Genomic DNA, 18314 nt, shown 5'->3' with positions numbered 1-18314 from the left:
TCTAAATTCGGAAGGTCCAGTGGATTCGACAATGAGTCCCAGAGTTAAAAGTTTGGATGAAATTGTGAAAACTATAAAATTGCTGACGGTGAGGGTTCCGGCAGGGTCAGAAGGCTGGAATTATTTTTTTAACAGTTTAGAAAAGGCCCTCGCGAGTGTGAAAGTAGCGGATAATTTAAAATCTAAGGTGTTAATGTGTTTGTTAGGAGACAAGGCTGCGCATCTTTTAACTTATTCAGAGGAAGAACAGTACGAGGATTACGAGGCTTTGAAAACCATAGTGCTTCGGGAATACGAACCATCTGGTTTCGAAAATTTTAAACGGACAAGAAGGAACCCGGATGAAAATTTTACTCAGTTTGCTACAAGATTAAATTCTATGTGGAGTTATTACTGCAAATTGAGGGGAGCGACGGATCTGGAAACTGTCAATCAGTTAGCAGTTGCGGACAGATTAATGGAAACGCTCGATACGGAAACTGCTACTCATATTGGTATTAAGCAAGGTGAAAATTGGTGGAAACCAAAGGAGTTAGCGAGAGAATGCGATATGTTTTTTTCGGCAACTGGGAAATCATACACTAAGGTTTATAGGAAAGAGAATGATATTAAAGAGGGATTATCACCAGAGAGGATTAAAGTAAAGCCAAAAGAAAGCTATAAACTTGGTCCAGAGAAGCAAGCTTCAACAGTGTCAAATAGAGGCAAAATAAACTCTCCTCAGAAAAATTTTGCATGTTACAAATGCGGGTCAAGAGAACATTTTAAGCGTGATTGCCCTCAAAATAAAAATACGAAGGACAAATTTGCGAAAGTGAACAGAGCAAGTGCAGTAGATAGTGGAGAGGTTATCGAAACTCAAGAGAACAGAGTTATTGTTGCCAAAGCGGGACATTTTGGAAAGGAAATTTCTAGACAATCAATCGAAGAGGAGTTATGCAAATTGGATAGAGTGCAGGTTAGTGTAAATGGTCGGATAAGTAACGGATTAATCGATTCTGGCAGCGAGATAACGGTTGTAAAGGAAAGTATAATTCCAAATTTTAGACCTGGAAGCGGATCGGCAATTTATTTGAAGGGGATTTTTGAAGGGGATTTTTGAACCGCCAAGAAGGTGTGAGCTAGTAAAATTACCTTTAGCAATAATTAATGGAAAGGGTACAAATGTGCATCAGGAGATACTTTGCGCAGTGGCAAAATCTTTAGTTGAAGATGTTTTATTACCCCCACAGGTGTTATATATGTTATGGGGCAAAAACACTAGTAAAGATCGACAGTTCAACGGAGAAGGAAGTAGCAGTGGTTTGTTCTACGAATCGAAGGATTCCTCGAACGTGGGAGAGGCAGAAACACCTCAGGGTAAGTTACAAACGGACATTCAAAGCCACGTAGCTGCTATCCCAGATGTCGGAGCACCCTTAGTGGAGAAAACAACTAATTTATCTCAGACAGCGGAGTTTTGTCAGCAACAAAAAGAATGCACTGACTTATCTAAGATGTGGGAAAGAGCGAAAACGGATAAAGGATATTATTTTATGAGGGACGGTTTTCTTTTTCATCGGGACAAGATTTTGGAACAGAGTGCAGAGCAATTAGTTGTTCCTAAATCCAGAAGGAATGAAATTCTAGAGCTTGCACATGCATCAGTGTTTGGAGGACACTTGGGAATTAAAAAAACATTACAGAGGATTCGTTATTCTTTTTATTGGGAAAACGTGAAAAGAGATGTCCAGGAATTTTGCGAATCATGTGAAAGTTGTCAATTAACAAAGCCAGTGAAAGTGAAGGACAGAGCGCCAATTACTCCAGTAGCAAGACCAGGGTTAACCTTTTCAGGTTATCAATGTAGATTTAATCGGACCTATAGATCCTCCTAGTTCGAAGGGGCATAAATATATTTTGTGCGTGGTGGACTAGCATACTAGATGGGCCGAGGCAGTGCCATTAACCAGTCTGACGGCATAAACTACCTGCGACGCGTTGCTGCAGATTTTCTCCAGGACCGGAATTCCTAATGTGATTGCATCAGAAAATGGTACCAATTTTAACGCAGACTTAACACGGGAATTTGAGAAAAGATTAGGATCGAGTCCGAGATTTTCGACACCCATGTATCCTCAGTCAAATGGTTTAATCAGACTTTGAAACGTATGTTGCATTATATTATTAGAGAGGAAGGTCGAGCTTGGCATGTCCAAATACCTTACGCATTATGGGCATACAGGGAAATACCTAACGGTACTACAGGGGTATCACCTTTCCAACTATTGTATGGTAGACCCCCACAAGGACCGTTATCTATTTTAAAATCTACATGGTTAGGGGAGCATGACGAATTAAAATTCGATCTGAAGCCAATTCACAAATATTTGCAAGATTTGAAGGAGCGGTTGAAACGTGCTGCTGAGCAAGCTGATCTTACGAGCGAAATCCAACAAGGTAGGATGGCGCAGTATTATAATTTGCACTCTTCGAGTAAAACTTTTGAAATAGGAGATAGGGTTGTAGTTTTCATACCTGATTCCAGCAACAGGTTATATGCTCGATGGCAGGGTCCTGCAGTGATAAAGGAAAGGAAAAACCCACACTCTTTTTAGTAGAACTGGCAGACGGGAGCATTAAGCATGTATATCAAAATAAAATAAGGAAATTCATTGTGCGGTCAAATGCAATTAATGTAATGTTTGACGGGGAAGAGTTCGGGGAGGTAGACAATATTCCCTCTACTTTAGACCAGGATAGTAGTTTTGAAAGTATGTTAAATAATCTAAGTACCGCTAATCTTAACAACAAACAGATTAATGATCTAAAACTACTGTAGGGAAGGTACAAGAACTTATTTTTGAGACATGTTCAACCTGCTAGAGTAGGACAACATAAGATTGATCTTATGCCTGGAGCAGACAGGAAAAAACCTCACTGTTATGACATTCCAATGGCATATCGCAAGGAGATGGACAAACAAGTCAAGGAACTTCTAGAGCTGGGTCTCATTGAACCGTCGGAAGCGGACATAGCCCATCTGGTTGTGTGTGTGGTCAAGAAAGACGCAACAATCAGGATGTGCATTGATTTCAGGGCATTGAATTCGATCACTAAAGTGCCGGCATTTCCTATGAAGGATATGCATGAATTAATATATGTGGCTGGGCATTCAAAATGGCTATCAAGTTTAGATATGCGCAGAGGATACTGGCAAATCGGAGTGGAGGAATCAAGTAAACGGCTGACAGCGTTTTCAACTTACAACGGGACGTTTCGGTGGAACGTCATGCCATTTGGTTTGGCAGGAGCGTCAGGTACCTTTCAAAGAGAAATGAATAAGGTTCTTTTCCGGTACAGCAATTTCGCCCAAGCATATATAGACGATATTACAATTTTTTCAAACACGTTTGAAGAACACCTGAAGCATCTAGAAACGATCCTTAAGATACTGGAACAGTTAAAATTTTCTGTCAGGCTCAGTAAGTGTGATTTTGCAGCTAAGGAAATAGATTACCTAGGACATAAGATAGGAAACAGCAAACACGGCCCAGATCCTAGTAAGATTGCAGCAATTAAAGTGCTAGAAAGGCCCACGAATAAAAAGGGAGTCCGTTCGGTATTGGGTCTCATGGGATTTTATCGCACATATATCCCGAACTATGCCGAAATAGCAGGACCTTTGACGGATTTGACGAAAAAGAATTCGCCGAATAATGTACGGTGGGGTCAAGTTGAAGATGCGGCTTTCTGGAAGTTGAAAGATATGCTGTGTCAGGTGACGTCTTTGGCCATGCCTGACTTTAATTTACCATTTCAGGTGCATTCAGATGCATCAGATGTCACCGCCTGTTGTTGTCTAACTCAGAGATATGCACAAGGGCATTTTAAACCAATAGCTTTTGCATCCCAAAAATTTTCTGGGGCTCAGAAGAATTGGGCAGCCATAGAAAAGGAAACCTAGGCGGTTTTATTTGGGCTCAAGAAATTTGATAAGTGGATTTTCGGGGGGACGGTGGAAATCATTATGGACCATAATCCTTTGAAATATCTCACTGAAATTACACCTAGGAGTCCAAAATTAACGCGTTGGGCTCTCTCTTTGCAAAGATGGAATTTAAAAATCACTTATCATCCAGGAGTACAACATCGAGCCGCAGATGCATTGTCACGATTGGTGTGAATAATAGTAATATTTTTTAAAAAAAAGGGGAGGAACCACAGATATTCAGAGGTTCGTAATTCTTGCCTTTCAAATACTTTTCGAGATAATTTGTTTAAATGACGTTGGTAAATAAAAATGTTTGTCTAATGTAGAATGTATTTATGCAGTTATGTTTAGTTGGTAAGAAGACTTTTGTATCCTGATCAGATTTTGGTTTCTAAGTACCCCCTGCACCTGGTCAGGTAGGGGGCTGAAAAATTTCAGTATCCATGTCAGCCATCAGGAACTTTGACATTTTGTATGAAATCAAGTGTGTCAACTAATAAACCTCTGAACTCTGATTCTGACGAATTTGGAATTGCTTAGGATGAACGCTGGGTTTTGTATCTAATGAACTCTACATTATTTCTAATGAACGCTGAACGGTTCGGTTGAACCTGTTGTGAAAATTAGCCTTAAGAGGCAAATCTTCATCTTGGTGGGGGCGTGTAATGCCCATAACCGAGAAGGAGAAGGAAAAGCCTAGCCAGCGGAATAATTAGTCCGACGGAGCAGGTGGTTCGTTGGACGGAAGGAGAAAGGACGAACAAGAAGACGAGGGGGGTGAAGAGGACTTTGCACCCTGGTTGTCGGACGGGATGGTCCGATTTTTTTTGACAGAAAAGGATCGCCATTTCTTTCGTGATGCAGAGATTGTTTTTCTCATCCGGCGGAGACAATGCTGGACTTACCTATTCATGCTTGTACATATAATGTATAATAATCAAGAATTGTTTACTTATTAAAGTTTATTATTAAACAAACAAAAAATGGGTGTCATCTATGCATCGATCGACGGTGACATGTGTGAAGCAACTGAACCCTACGCTACGGTATAATACAACGATGCTTATTTGTCTCGGCACGACTACCACAGTCAACTACACATATACATATATGTATCTACTCAGATAAAAATTGCTGCAGGCAGACAATATTAATTAAACACTGATTTAAATCACACATATATGTTAAAATTTTAATGTCTAGTGATATGAAGCATGAGCATCTGGGGTTACAAAGGTTTTCAACTTATATTTGCAACAATTTAAGTTATGATTGCTACAACACTGAAATCCTTGGCCATCTAAATCAGAATTCTTATGAGTGCATTTTCTTAGACTTATTTCAATATCTGGAACTTCAGTAACTTAAAAAAACAAGCTTCTAAGACAGTTAAACCATTCCTAGTGCAGAGTTGGTTTAAAGTCCAAGTTTTATTCCTAGTTTATGTTTTATTCCTAGTTTTTCTTAGAAATTATAACAATTACAATATTTCAGCTATCATTTTTATCCTATTGACCACTGGTGTTCTTTCCAAGTTAATAAATTAAAAGACATAACACATTTCCCGCTTTCTTATTTAATGACTGTTAAGCAGAGCATTGAGCTTCTTAAATATTTTCTCAGACTTCGAGTGCGAAAGAAGCATCTTCCTTGTTTTCTTCATAGTCTTTCATTTCAACATCAAAGAAGCATTTTGCCCCCCCCCAATTGTCGGTCATTTCTATTTTGCAATATGTTATTCCCCTTTGATTTACCCAACACTCTTATTTGTTTTGACTGAGCCTACAACAGTTATTACTTCCAAATTTTCACTCAAATCAACCAGTACCACTTCCATATTGTCATCATTCATTGCATCTCAGTTGTCGCCCTCAGTTAAGATTACTGTCTGAAGCTGTATAACATTATCGACTGATTTCTTACAGCAAGAACTACACTTGCAATTCCAATAAAGTATTAACTGGCAACTACGTTTTTAAACCCACTTTACATTTAATCTTCACTCAAATCACCCAGTACCACTTCTATATTGTCATCATTCATTGCATCTAAGTCATCACACTTGATTGAGATTACTCACTGAAGCTAGACATCATTACCAGACGGATTTCTTAATATAGCAAGAACGTTTACACTTGTAATTCCAATAAAGTCCAGAATGGCAAGTATTTAAACCTACTTTAGCTTTACAACCAAATATATTTTCGTACAAACTGCAATCTATTCCAGAATGATGTGCTTTATTTTTTAAAAATTGAATGAATTTTATTCCTTTTAATCACTTTATCATACTGTTTATTGCAAACCAAGCGTATAATATCTTTTCAGCTTTCTATGAATAATTCTGATTGTGGTAAAATAGGAGCCTTGGATGCAAAGAAGTCCGTAAGGGCCTTTTTGAGGTCTGGCTGGTGGTTGAAGGATTTCCCACGGCGATGGTTGTCCAAGAATGGAAAAGGTGGTAGTCTGTTGGTACAAGGTCTGGGGAATATGATGGATGGGGTAGTGTCTTCCAGCCCAGTTGCTGGATTGTATCCCTGGCTTCTCGAGCCACATTCATCCTAGCATTGCCATGGAGGAGTATACCCTTACAGTTGACCAATGCTGGCTCTTTATGCATCAGTGCCTGATGCATACATTCCATTTGCTGCGAGTACAGGCCTGCTACGATCGTTTGGCCCACTGGCAGGAGCTCATAGTGCACCACTTGGCGACTAGTCCACAAAGCATGATCTTGCATGGGTGGAGAGAAGGTCTTGCAGTGTGAGGCAAAGGGTTCCGTGGGGACAATCAATGTCTGGATGGACAATCAACGATTGGGTCTGTCATACTGGACCCATTTTTCATTGCTGGTGAGTACTTGATCAAAAATGGATACGTTGCAAATCCCGGTAAGCAATGACAAACAGGCAGCAACATGCTGTTGCTTGTTTGCATCAGACAGTGAGTGGGGTTCCCACTTGCTCAGGTTGTATGCCTCTCCTATGCAGTGCAAATGTAATAATAATAATTTCATTGGTAATTTCATTGGTAATTCATTAATTCTGATAATTTCATTGGATACCTGGAAGTTTGCAGCAAGCTCACGACATCATATTTGGCTGCTGTCACTCTCTATGGCTGCTCTCAGGGCCTCATCGTCCAGTTCTTGTGGCCAACCATTGTGTGGTGCATCACAAAGAGACATACCCCTTTACCTGAACTTCTGGAACCATTGCCTAGCAATTTGTTCATTGGCATCATCCCCAAAGGTCTAGCAAATTTGGCCACTTGATTCTGCTGCTGACAGGCCCACTTTAAAATCCTACAGCAATCTACTTCAATCAGTCGTTGTGTGAGTTATGTTTGAAGTATTGATGCAACGTGCTTTTACACTCTTAGACTTTTCCAGACTCCCATCCTAAGCACCAGGTTTGCCGACAATTTTTATGTTTGGGTTCACTCTTCCAATGCCATATCAGAAATGGCAAGAACGTTTTTGGTTACCTTGTAAATAGCAGAATCTTATTTATTGCACACATACAGTATGATGGGAGGAAGACATGATTAAATTTGTAGGTAGTTTGGGATATAGAGCATGAAGAATTCAGTACACACAGCTGTAATCCAGCTGAGCACTAAGTCGAATTAAACTTGGATGACAAATATGGGTACTTCCTTCCATGCGGCAAATTTATGCCAGAGTTCATCAATCAGAGTGGCTGGTGTGTGGTGGTATGCTAGTTTCTCAGCAACCTATGACAGAGGTTCTCAGTGGGTGAAAGATCTGGAGAATGTGCTGGCCAGGCTTGAAACGCAAGCCTGAAAGATAGGGCACAGCCACTAGCCTTAACACATCAAAAATGTAATGCTGTCTATTCTCATTTACTGGCTATGCAAACTAGAGGTGACTTTTTTAAAATTTATTTTTTAAATTTTTAAAATTTGTTGGGTGAAAGGTAAACCTTTGACAATGACACATAAACAAATTCCGCATATTATTATTGTATCATAATTTCATAAAACCAAAATAACCAATGTTTTAAATAAATATGCAAAAAGCTTCATTACATCATTATTACAAAAGAAAAAATATTATTAAACTCTAGTAACAAAAAAATGCAGCTTCAAATATTTTTTTCTTTTCTTTCTTTTCCTCTCCTCCCCTTTCTAAGGCTTTTAGTTGCATAAAATAGAAGTGATATATTTTAAAAGTTCACCTTAAGACAAATTAAAAAAATTCTTTTTTATTAATAATGACTTACTTTATTTCTCTTTAATATCTTCTTGCAAATGAAGTTAAATAATTATTATGATTTAATCTGAAAAGCAACAATTTTCAAATGAAATTTATAGCAAAATGATTACAGGCAAGAAAAATGAGTGTGAAAATGTTTATTTGTAATAATGCAAATTTAATAATAAACGTTAATAAAGTGCATCATTCATTATTTGTGCAGTTTTTGCCCTGACAAGAGTAGCAGATGTCCTTGACTTATTGATTACATTCAAATTCTGCATAATTACAGTGTCTTTTGTTAGCAGGCAAAAAACAGTCTGGATAGCATCACATGGAACACCATAACAGAAATGAGTTCAAATTTACCAGCTGCTAGAACATCTTTACCAATGCTGTTAATTCTTTTAACGCTACTTTATTTTAAAAGAAATTTTTTTCAAAAAGTATTTTTAAGGGGTTAGAACATATGAAAGAATGTACAACAAATTTCAGGTACTTCCTGATTATTTTTCTGTGACTGAAAGTTGGCAAAATCTATGAGGCAACCCAGTTATGTGTGTAGCACATGCATGTTCACATGAATTTGCACTTTTGAAATTCAACAGTCACTAGTCTGATTAGTATTTCTTTTTGCCTTGAGTACATTTGTTTTCGTCTTAGTGAACCAAGATGGATCAGTGGAGTATTCTCCTTGCTAAAAAGAAAGAACTGCATTCTTTCAGAAATATATTTTCTCTGACAATAGAGAACACGAAAATTCTCATTCTCTGATGTTGTAGTTCTTAAATGACGAAATTTTATGGAAATACAATGTGAAAAATTACAAGAAAAAAGGTTCGAATGCAGGTCAGAAGCTGGTTTAAAGATAGCTCATTTACAACAGCTATTTCCTTTACTTATTGTTTGACAATGTTGAAATATAGTCAGTGAATTTCTGTAAAGAAGAGCAAGGATTATCCCTAAATATAATTATTAATAGGTGTATTTACCATCAAGAAGTGTGCATGTCTTCTGTGGAAAAAGAAGAATGTAACAAAATAAGTAGCATTGGATGCATCATTGAAACAGATGTGAGGAGATGCAAATGAACATTTGTCTCCAAAGTCATCAATAAGTTCGCAAATGCTCTTCAAAGTCACCAACAAGATCACAACTTTTCGGTGGGGATGTGAAAAATCAGAAAGTATCACATTTTATATACAAGACATGTAAGATCTAGTCTTCTTGGTTAACATACACTGTCACTAGACCTACTTGAAAGTTTTTTAATGACTTCTCACTAAGTGTAAAAGACCCTTTACTGAACTCGGTTATTTACAGACAACACAATCTTACATGCCTACAGTTCCATTATCCACTTGTGGTGAGGAACTTAAAGATAATGGCAATAAAATAAATTTAAGAAATAAGCCAGTAGTTCTACACAAACTAATTTAACCTAGCAGATTGACTCAGAAACCTACACTGGTATGATATTAATTTCGGCAGCAAGAATGTGAAGCTGAGATTCAGAATTCAAACAGCTGGTAGAAATAACAACGTGCATACTCAACAGCAAAAACGTTCTTTGACTAAGCTTTTTGCTACTTCAGGTTTAAGTACACTCACATTCATCCTAACTCGTTCACATTCTTTCGAGGAAACGCAACAGAAACAAGGAATGAGAGAAAAGGCTAACAAATTAAAATAAATATTAGTAAAAATAATATAAACCTTACAGACAGTCTTTAATTAATACTGTAATTTCCGGAAGAAATGCTGTGGCGTTTACGCGTTTAAAACTTAAAATTTTCAGCAGGTGCGGCATTTCTACCCATGCGGCGTTTAGGTGCAATAAAAATAAAATATTTCCTATGATGGTCATTGTGCATAGTTTGAACAACTTTGTCATTGTACATAGTTTGAATAACTTTGTCATTGTACTTAGTTTGGATGGCCTTGTCATTGTACATAGACCACTCAGTTGTTCCCACACAAAAGACCACTCAGTTGCTTTTTGCGAACGTTATTTTGTTTACATTCTTTCCCGTGAACGGGTTTACATGCCTTATTCACCCTAAATGGGATCTCAGAACAATAACATTTCCCCCCCCCTTTCAAATCAGTATTCTCATCATTTTGAATAGTCTCTCTCCTCTGCCATTCGATGAATCTACCAGGACCCATCCTCTCCCCACCCCTGCCTTTTCTGCAATTCTTTTCAAAAGGCGAACACGACTCCACCTGCCTCGCAATAAAAATAAAATATTTCCTATGATGGTCATTGTACATAGTTTGAATAACTTTGTCATTGTACATAGTTTGAATGGCCGTGTCATTGTACATAGACTGGTGCTGTTCCCACACAAAACACCACTCAATTGCTTTTTGTGAACGTTATTTTGTTTACATTCTTTCCCTTGAACGGACCTACATGCCTTAGTCACCCTAAACGGGATCTCAGAACAATAACATTCTTCCCCCTTTCAAATTAGCATTCTCATCATTTTGAATAGTCTCTCTCCTCTGCCATTCGATGAATCTTCCAGGACCGATCCTCTCCCCACCCCTGCCTTTTCTGCAATTTTTTTCAAAGGCGGACACGACTCTACCTGCCTCGCAATAACGAACTCCGACGTATTTCCCCTTCAGCATGAATCGATTTTTCTCGGCATTCTGCCAGATACAGATCCCATTAGTTTGGGTACAAGTATATGTTGAATAGTTTTTAAGTAAGAAGGGAGCGGAAAATTTTTGAAAATGGCACCTAAACGACACAGAAGCTATACTGCTGATTTTAAGCTTAATGTAATTTACGTGCTGAACAAATTGGAAATAGAGCAGCAACTCGAGAGTTTGAAGTGGACGAGTTCAACGTTGTAGAACTGAAAAAGAACTTAAAAATATGCCACAACAGAAACGAGCCAAAAGAAGTGGTACTGTAAGGTGGCCAAATCTAGAGGACAACCTCGCAAACTGGATAAAGGAGCAACAAGGAAAGGGAATGGCAATTTTGACTGTAAAAATGCACTTACAAACAAAATTTATAGCAAAACAAACAAACATAAATGATTTCAAAGGAGGGCTTTGCTGGTGTAGCAGATTTATGAAAAGAAAAAATATTTCTGGGTGTACTAGAACAACAGTCGGGCAGCAATTACTATGGACTGGCAGGATAAAATGGCATCTTTTCTAAAATATGTGACAGATGTTAATGACGCCACAAAAAAAAAAAAAAAAAAAAAAAAAAAAAAAAAAATTCTGTCTCAGATAATAAATATGGATGAAACGCCGTTAGCTTTCGACTCTCATGCAAACAGAACTGTTGATGAAACTGGTGTAGAAACTATCTGTGCTTACGACGGGGCATGATGTGTGATCATTTACACGTGTATTAGCTTGTGCCGCAAACGGTGACAAGCTAACGCCGATGATCATTTTTAAACGAAAAACTATTCTGAAGGAAGATTTTCCTAATGACGTAATTATTTGTACAAACGAGAACGACTGGATGTGCGAAACAATCATACATAAGTGGCTACAAAAAAGTCCGGCAGTGTCGTAAGGGATCTTTTTTCCAACCAAAAGGGTTATTGACAATGGATTCGATGCGTGCTCATTTACTTGAGTCAGTGAAAACCAGATATCAAAAATTGTCTACGACTGTAGCAATAATTCCTGGTGGTTTGACAAAAATCTTACAACCATTAGATTTGTCAGGTAATAAATCTTTCAAAGATGAAGTCCAAAAGTGGTGATAGTGTTGGATGAGTGAAGGATTGCATACGTATACCAAAAGTGGGAAAATGTGTAGAGCATCTTATGAAAAAGTTGCAAAGTGGGTAGGAAATGGGTGGAAATCGGTAAAAACATCGTCAAGCAGGGTTCAAAGAAGCTGAAATTATATATTTAGATAAAGAGACTGTAAACCAAAAGGATTAAATGTGACGATCTGGAAGACTTGGACTTAGATCAGGATTTACTAAATCTTTTTAATTCAGATAGTGAAGAATCAAATTTTCATGGCTTCATATGATGTATAGTTTGCTGTAATTCCTTTTGTACGTAAAATTTAAAATTTCCTTTTGTCATCCAAATTTAATATTTCGTTATTGCAATATTTTTTATAATATAGTCTGAGTATTACAAATATGGACTTCTTTAGTGGGTAAATATAAGTATATTCGTGAACGTAAATATATTTTCAACATTTCTTACCTTTAATTTATTTTTGAGTTATGGTTTCATTTCATGCATTTTTCTTAACTGATATGCCATATATCAGGACATAGGTTGAGATTTTGAATCGATACAGCCAACGACGATGTCACGTGCAATTTAATCTATTGCGGCATTTACACGGATGTCGGTTTCCGTGTAATTTTAATTTTTTCCCCGCCATTTTTCTCGAGTGCGGCGTTTACGCTGATGCGGCCTTTCTTCTGGAAATTACGGTACTTTTTTCTAACTGCATTTTTCAACAAATTTATTTATAACTTATTAATATAAAAATATTTAAATATACAACACTAGCACACCGTTTTCATTAAATACAGTGCAAAAGTGGTTGTTGCAACAAGTAAAAAATTCTAGTTTATAGCTTTATACAAGGTCATCCAGGCTGCTGGCACTTTTGCCTTGATTTTCTTTTTCATTTTTGACATACACATATTTTGTTTTCATATGTAAATATTCTCTGTTAAGATCCTTAATAATTATACAGAATTTGGAGGAAATCAGTGAGACCAAGGTCAAATACTCCTCTTGCAAGATCAAAACTAACAATATCTTTTACATTACTGACCTATCAGAATATCACAAACGAAGAATGTAGAATCGAAAATAGAAGTTTAAAGAGAAATGCATTTAGTATCATTTACTAAAAACAGCCAAAAAATTAATTTTGCAATGTACAAGAATTTTAGCAATTCTTTTTAAACAAGTACATTGATGCTTGTTAGAAAAGAATTATTCAAATTCTTAGTTACATCTTAAAATATTTAGCCATCGAAAACACACAGATTCAAAGTTATTTTCACTTTTCGCATTCATTTATATTTCTTATTTTTATACAAAATTTATACAAAAACTAAAATGAGAGGGAAAAAAATTCTTAAACATGTTAAAGTGTGTAACTGAAATTTTCATTGTGGTGGCAGATTAAAAGTAAAGTTAACGAATGTTACTGAGAGAGGAGAGAGAGAGAGAGAGAATAATTTGCTTCACATATTGATACAACAAACTGTAATTATTTTGTCATTCTGTAATAAAACTATTAAATATTATTCTATAGCAGAAAACACTTTAATTTGGATAAAATGAGAGTAATAGTTAAATTGTTATTATATCCAGATATAGAAAATTAGAATATGTTTAGATACAATAGTCCATGCAAAAATAAACTATAGTTTAGAAATAACAGTAATTATTAGTAATTCATACTATAAAATATATGTTCAATTAATTATTATAAGAATACAATCAAAATAATATTAATGATGTTATATCATTATGACCATTAACTAATTAACTTGAAAACTTATACTCAATTCAGTTGAAAATGAAAAGCATATTATAGTTTTGAACAAGAATGAACATTTTAACAATTACAGTCTAAAATAATGAGAAAATCTTGTGGAACATGTACAACAATTTCATGCCTAATTTTTTATAAAAGAGGGAAAACTATTGTTTAATTATTAATAGCAAAGTATAATATATTAGATACTTATCAGAATAATAATTTGTAATAAAATATCAGAATAATAATTTTTATCACATTATTACATCATTAACGTAGAATGTGCATAAATTTAGAATAACCTTACCTTTGTAGACATTATATAGTTTTATTAAGGTTAAAACTCCAATGAACAAAAATTACAAAACAAAAATATTTTTATACATTAATTTTTGAGATTTTTGATAATTTTACATAATATGATTATATCAATATATCTGTTTATACAAATTTTATACAAAACAAATACAGTGAAATCTTTCTAATTGCTATATGTACTTCTAAACATATAACTCCTAACAATAAACTTTATATACCTTGCATGTATCTAAAGTACATTTAATATAAATTCATTTCTTGACTGTTTAGATGTCGCAAAATAGATAAAGATTGTTGAACACTGAGTGCTTTGACTAGGTTTCAGCCCTAGTGAACAGAATAGCTGTACACACCAGCATAGAGCTTTACCTATATGTAATGTAAATACAAAATAGTTTCCCTTAAAAAGTCCTTTATAAAGAGATCTTTCACCTGAGGCAGAAAGTTCTTGCATGCTTTGGCATAATCTATTTAACCAATTCTCTAACACCTATGAGCTAGGATGGCAATTTTAGTTATTTTTAATGTAGAAGTTTTTTTTTAAGTCACTTTATTAAAGGAATTAAATTACATTTTCATACATTGGGGGTAAAAAGGTACTTACATGTGTAAAAAGGTACTTACATATATATTACCCAGTTAAGTGTGAAAGCTGGCTACCATCAACCCATTAAAGTTGGCCAAGATTTCACTAAAATTGCACCAATCATTCCTGGAGAATTCTGAAGGAACTGATGCCTCTTCATTTAACAAACAATCAGGATTCGACCGGTTTTGTTTCTGCACTTTGTAAAAAGGTTTCACTTATTTTGACTATTTTGTTAAGCCCTCTGACATTGCAGGAAACTTTATTTTGAAAGCTATGAGTACAAACTTCCTGCAAATAATTGTTCCAATCCATTACTGTTTTGTTAGCCATATTCAGCCAGCCATACTGTGTCCATTAATACACTTTTTTGATTACAAGTTCTCATAGCTTCAAAAATAACCCATTCCTAAATTTTAATCACCCCCTCCCCGAATGCTAGAAAAAATAAGCAATTTATATCCTTTTTCAGAAAAAAACAAAAGGTGGCTAATTAAGAATCAGTTGGGTCCTACATTTTAAACACAAATGCAGATGTTATGAACATGTTGTTACCATGTGCTTATCAATAACCCACATTAAATTGCACTGTTTGGAAACAGTTTCATGGTCAATGGGATAATATTCACACACACACACACACACACACACACACACACAAAAAAAAAAAAATAAATAAAATTAAAATAAAATAAAATAAATAAAATCTGAAAGTTATATTCCACCTAAATGTTTTGTGTGGGTGTTACCTTTATTTATTGCATATCATGTTATTCGCACTTAAATCATAAAATTCAATTCAACAGTAATATCTCAAAATAATTTTTAAATGAGCAAATCTTTAAAATTTCTGATATACACAGTCTCGTGTGCTGGAGATAAAAATGTTTTTTTTTTTCATACAGTATTGCCATTGCTCGCTTTGAAATGCTTGAGTTTCTTAATAAAAAATTTGTTAAAGCTTTACAAAATATGAAATAGATAATAAAACAAATTCCAAGTTTGAGTATCCAAATCTCCCTATTCTAGTGGAGAACAACTTGTTGGAAATTTGATGTCTTTAGGTAACGTTGTTTTTTTGCAATGCAAGAAACATACATTCATGCAGATTCTTCATCATTTCTTTAAATATAATGTGGGGCTCTAATATTTGGTGGCAATAATTTGAAAAGTGAACCGAAATTTATAACGAACCAACACAAAATGCCAAAACAAAATTAATAGCCCTTCTGGGCTAAAACAAAATTAATAATACATTCATCTGATAGCATGTTATTAAACATAAGTTATCCAAATAAAGACTGCACACAATACAAGATGTTCTACTTTCCTCAAGGAAAAAATGAAAAGATGTTGCTATGTTATCATTTGAACATCAGTCTTGAATGGCAAAATTTAAAAATATTTAATATTTATGCAATGCAAGAATTATGAAAATAATATATAAAACAGATGAACTGGGGGTAAGATGTAATATTTGTAAAATTGACCATAATCTGCCAAACAATTGTGTGTGAAAGGAGTCTGTAACTAATGACAATAACAAAATAATTTAATTAGTGAACATTTTTATTATCAGATACTTTAATTCAACCTAAATGATATACATTACTAAATAGACCATGCTTGATTTCCCGTTATCTTTATGACTGATCTATTATATCTGTTTCAGTCAATTTCAGATTCAATATAATATCGATAAAGTTTAAAAACCTGCTTAAAATAATTAAGATAACATTATATAAGGGTGGGATCATATGTGATAATGGATTTTTACCTTTATTACATCAGAGTATTAACTAATAATGTACATTACATAATTTCTGCCACATGATATTTTAATGTATTTGAGGCAGTATGGTATACACAATGCAGATTCATACAATAAGGCCAAAATAAAACTGGTGTGGAATGATCTCTGCTGTTTAGACCATATTTACACGACATTCCGGAAACTGTTTTCCAGGTCATGTTTATTTCAGCCATCCTGTATTATGAGTAAAAATGACACTTTAAGATTTATAACTTAATTCTAACATGGATGTAATACTCTTGAATAAAATTATTGCTATGTAGTATCATTTGATGAGGCTATTGAACAATTTCTACAAGTATCTGAGCCATTTTCTAATAAAGGCAGTCTCCAATTCTGCATGGTATTAAAATTTCTAGGAAAATAAGCAGCATTATCAGAAAGGTAAAAATCATCAACTATTACTTCTAGATGGAAAGAAGACTCGAAAGGAATGCACAAAAAAGGTATATAAGGTTTCTAAAGTTAGTAAGAAAGAATCTGCTGCTGCAGAAATCAATTTCTAAATACATCTCTAAATACATCTCTAGCAATAATAAATAAAATAATAAACTGAGATTTACCACTTAAAAAAGCTAAAATACATAATTTTTAATTAATTCACCAATTTTTGCCAAAGTATGTGGCTCAATTAAAAAAAAAAAAAAAAAAAAAAGATTTATAGAACCCTGTACGAAAACTATTTAGTTAAAGAAATATCGAAATACACTGTGACCCTTGAAGAAGGATTGGTTTACCTAACCAACTGCAACACAAAAAGGTCTATTTATTGTCAAAATGAAGAGGGGGGGAAATGTAAAAACATAGTTTTGACAAACTTTCCACAAGGTGCTAATCATTGCTGTAAGATTCTCTTACAATGGGAAATTAAAAATAAGAAGAGTAGGAAAAAAATATTAAAAATCAACTCAATCTACTAACAAAAGAAAAGTTTTACATCCCATATGCACAGAAAAAAAATTTCAATTTGTTATGCCAATGACTTTCAAAGAGTAAACTTCATCATGACAAAGCAACAAGTTGTACTAAAAAAAAATACCACTGTTTTCCTTAAAAAAATGAAGTCTGATACATGTATTGCACATGTAACTTTTCGAGGTATTCCTGTGAAGTCCCCAACATTTCACCCATGGACTTATGCCTTTGCCCTCTTGAAAATAGCTTTTTTTAAGTGCAGTCCCACCACGGTTAATGGACTTTGAAAAATGGTGGAAGAGGAATTAAAATCAATATCCCTGGAAATTTTATGAAAAGCCCTTCCACCATGGAAATCACGACACAGATTTAATAGGTCAGGAAAAAAATATCAGATCAAACATTTAAAAAATACTCTCTATGTTTTAAACATTATAATTAAATGGCCCTGAAATCATTCTAAAAATGTATTAACACCCTCTGTAGATATATTCAAAATTATTAAAGGAAAAAAAAAATCTATTAATTATCAGACATGAAGTCTTAAAACTTTGTTGACCAATAAAAATTATTGGAACTGTTCCCAAATTTCCTATTAAAGAAATTTTTTATTCATTTACTGACAATAAAAAATAAATAAATAAGCCTCCCCCCCTTTTTACATTTGATGGTATTCTAAAATACTTTAAATCCTGTTTACTTACTACATAAGTATTATTTTTTCTTTACCATATTATGTAAATGCTTCTCCATAATAAAATATGCTGATCACGAAAGCAACCTGTAAAATGTTTCTTGATAGTAAAATATTCCGATAGCCAGAGCAGCCTATCATAGAAAGATTTCACTATACTATTCTTACACAGATATTTACTTACTAAGTAAAAACTTAATATAATATGCTTATTAACATTGCAAAGTAAAATAATTTCACAATTTTGCTTTGCAATACTATGGTTTTACTTCAAAGCTAAAAATGACTAATGATAC

The 18314-nt window shown here is 34.6% G+C and overlaps 1 protein-coding gene across 3 annotated transcripts in view; it reads right to left on the bottom strand.

The window, feature by feature from the left end:
- LOC118186114 (uncharacterized) overlaps window positions 1-18314 on the bottom strand; it is a 149494-nt gene that overhangs the window by 19414 nt on the left and 111766 nt on the right. The gene's annotated exons all lie outside the window — the stretch shown is intronic.

The sequence above is a fragment of the Stegodyphus dumicola genome, chromosome 1, assembly GCF_044657685.1.
Source record: "Stegodyphus dumicola isolate Sdum_Otavi_A_Nest chromosome 1, ASM4465768v1".
Taxonomy (NCBI): domain Eukaryota; kingdom Metazoa; phylum Arthropoda; class Arachnida; order Araneae; family Eresidae; genus Stegodyphus; species Stegodyphus dumicola.
Note: the sequence above shows the minus strand (reverse complement) of the source record. Positions and strands in the feature narration are given on the sequence as shown.